This window comes from Gobio gobio (genome assembly GCF_949357685.1).
Source record: "Gobio gobio genome assembly, chromosome: 1".
In the NCBI taxonomy this organism is placed as follows: domain Eukaryota; kingdom Metazoa; phylum Chordata; class Actinopteri; order Cypriniformes; family Gobionidae; genus Gobio; species Gobio gobio.
The window spans coordinates 70810523-70814354 of record NC_137097.1 but is presented as its reverse complement, the minus strand read 5'-3'; positions in this window follow the sequence as shown (position 1 = coordinate 70814354).

Sequence of the window (3832 nt, the reverse complement as noted above, 5' to 3'; positions counted from 1 at the left end):
GTTTTCTTCTCCAGATGAACCGTGAAGGACAAGAGCAGGAAGCAGGCTACCGAAAGTGAAAATATCACTTTCTCTTGGCTTTTTAACGGTTCGTGTTGATACTTGAACAGAGTTTTCTTCAATGCTGTGTTATAGAGAGAAGCGACTCGTTATTAACATAACCTCGGTTCCCTGAGAGAAGGGAGCGACTATTGCGTAGCATACGCAGGGGGAACTCCTGTTTCCTCGAGAATTGAAGCAAAATCTTATCCTAAAAATGTATCTATGTAAGACGCAGTGCAGCTGCACAGCAGACCCAATACACGCGTACTGATTGGCTGTGCTGCGGCAACTGCAGGAACCTATGGCGAGGCGACTGAGCGGGAGGACCAATGAGGTGACCAGAGGTTAAATTGGGCCAGAGCGCAGCTCCATCTCCTTCAGCACGAAATATTGTTATTAGACTTTAATTATTGTTCGTCTCCTGGCAAATACAGGCTATATGGAATTATCAGACGTCATAATGCATTAATCGCTGCGTTCTCTGGTTCAGCACCGCGCCCACAGCCATCAAGGTAAAACTGTCACAATTCTAACAGTGAGTTACCATGGAAATCCGCGAACGGCTAGAGCAGCGGTCGGGAACCTATGGCTCGCCAGGGCTCTCACACTTTACCAACATATCTAACATTTACTAACATGATCGATAAAAAGATTAGACACACACATCAACAGAGATGCGTTCTCTGCGGAAAAAAGCAGCCAATTACAATTCCATTGTTGTACTGCCTACCGAAGTTAATGACAAGTTTATGATAATAATATTCAAGTAGTGTGTTCAGTGCTGTTCGCTAGTGTCACGATAAAATAAATAATAAAAGCATGATAAGTAACGAAAGACAACTGAATTACTGACAGGATGCTGTGCGCGCGCTTCGAGCGCAACGTGGACAAACGGACAAGCATATTAGCCTTTGTCTTCGGTTGCGCACCTAAACGGCCAAATAAACACAGAAATATATCAAAATGCCAAGTTGAGTATTCACATAAACATAGTAGATGTAAGCACTGTGGGTGTTCACACACACACACAAAGAGGATTTATACTCATCAGTTGGTCAACCTCACAGTGAAAGCCCTGCGCAATTAATTCCATATTGCGACTTATTTATTGTTTGCTGCATAATTGTTTGTTTTTAGTTATGGACCTAATAATTACTACTGTTGACATTTTATTGAAGAAAAAAAAGCTTTTTAATAATATATATATATATATATATATATATATATATATATATATATATATATATATATATATATATATATATATATATATATATATATATATATATATATATATATATAATTTTTTTTTTTTTTTTTACTGTGGCTTGTTTGGAAAAATGCATTTACCAAAAATGAAAAAAATGTCTCTTTGGTCAAAAAAAATTCCCAACCCTTTTCAGGAACACAGACGAAAATGAAAAGACTACAGTCAAAGCTCATCTTTAGGGGGGTATTGTCAAATAATCTACTGCCCACTAACATGGTTTTGAAAGCTATTTATTATACATTTTTTGGCCTTCAAACTTATTAAAAATGCACATAATTATGTACAAATGCAAATTTTCTCTGGGGAAATTTTCTCCCCCAAACCCCCCTAACTACCCTCAAATTTGGGACCTCAGTGATTTAAAAAACCCTGCCTATGTCCCTAAGTGAACTGTAAAGTATTTCTCTTTGTTTGAATAATTACTCAACCCTACCTTACACATTAATACTGGAAAAAGAGCCCCTTTGGTGTAAAAACACATGAAGGGCCCTATCTTGCACCCAGCGCAATTGACTTTGTACACCGAAGCATGTGTCATTCCTATTTTGCACCCGCGCAAAGCGCGCTTTTCCCTCCACAGAAGCACGTCGCTAAACTAGTGAATGAACTTGCGCTACCTGGGCGCTGACCAGAAAAAAACCTAGTCTAAAGTCAGTGGCGCGTTGCGCGTTGTTCATTATGCTATTTTAAGGGCGCATGCTTGACCATAATGTATAGCGTGCACAACGCGCATACACTTTGCTCATGTAATCTACACAGATGCAACAGTTATTTTTGCAAATCATAAATTGTTACACTAAAAAATATTAACACATGAGATGACGGAAATCATGGTGTGCCACGAAGATGTGAAAAAATAGGCATAAATCTAGCTTACAAATTATTCAGGCTAATTGTAGTCTAATAATTAAGGAGACCTGTTTGCCCAATAGTGGCAACTTCTGGCAAGACATATATGTATATAAGGACATCTAACAAATTGGTTTGTCCGTCAAGAACCAGGAAAAAAAATCGGTGAGGGTGGACGCAGCGATGTCCTCTGCTGGCGTCAGGTCCTGAGTAGAGGCAGATCCACCTCCCGTTACACGGCGTGCCCGATTGATGCTGGCAAGCTTGGACTTTCCCCGTCTTCTGATGTCATTGTAGCGCTTGCGGCACTGGTGCGACGTCCTGGGGATGCCAGCTGATGAAACAATTGTGGCTATTTCCTCCCACGCCTGTTTAACCGACGCTATTTTGGGTGGGTTTCTCCCATCCCCATACAACACAACTTATCTGTCTTTCACTGCTCTTACAAGCACATCAGTCTCCTCAGCTGTGAACCGCTCCTGGCGTGCGCCTGGTAAATACGCCATAATAATAGCAATCCATAATGGAACTTGCGCACCTGCTTTTACAGGGAATGTTGGATGACGCTGTGATTGGTTTATTCACGTTACGCCCAAACCACACCTATGAATAATGAAGCTACTTCAGACCAACCCATTTTAGATTTGCGCCGGGCGCAAGAGCCATTTATCCCGCCGGGAAAATAGCAACAGCGCCGAGACCCGCCCACAAAGTTACTTGCGCTTTGACACTTGCGTTTCAGATCGTTAAAATAGGGCCCAAAGTCTTTTCCGGCGCGATTTTGAATGACCATTCACCATAAATAAGGGATCCCTACAAAAGCCAATTTAACCACTGGAGGTGACTACCCATGCTCCCGCCTAAACAGTCCTGAATTTGCATAGCGAGATAAAAGACAGTGTCATGCCATAGGAACTCAGTTTAAAAATCGACTGAAGCGACACACTGAGCGAGCACAAGCACGGCAAGCTACGCAATACTCGCTCCCTTCTCTCACACTACTGCTTCCTCAAGGACTCTTCTGCTATACTTACAGGGTTTCTGCAGGTTTCACTAAGTCAAATTTTAGACTTTTTAAGACCATTATGAATTAAATTTAAGACCTATATCACGCAAAAAAAAAAAAAACATACAAAGAAAATGCAGGATCACTAAATTACTTATTACAAATTAATTTATTAAAATTGAACAGTATGTAAACTTGTACTTCCTCATAGCTCAATAATTTTTTTTTTCCTCCTTTTGAGATCAAAATGATTTTGTGGTGGTCATTTAAAGGAAATGTGCTAAAAAAAAAATGCCATGTTTTTTTTTCATTGGACGCCACATTTACCATATTGTTAGATACACTATAGTCACACATGACAATAAAAAAAAAAATGCATGAATCTTGTTTGGTATTACAAAAAAAGGCTGGTCCAGTGGTGTGCTATCTAGCTTTAAAGGGTTAGTTCACCCAAAAATGAAAATTCTGTCATTTATTACTTACCCTCATGTCGTTCGACACCCGTCAGACCTCCGTTCATCTTCAGAACACAAATGAAGATATTTTAGTTGAAATCTGATGGCTCTGAAAGGCCTCCATTGGTACAATGGCACGGTTCACTCTCAAGACCCTTAAAAGGTACTAAAGACGTCGTTACAAAGTCCATCTCACTACAGTGGTTCTAC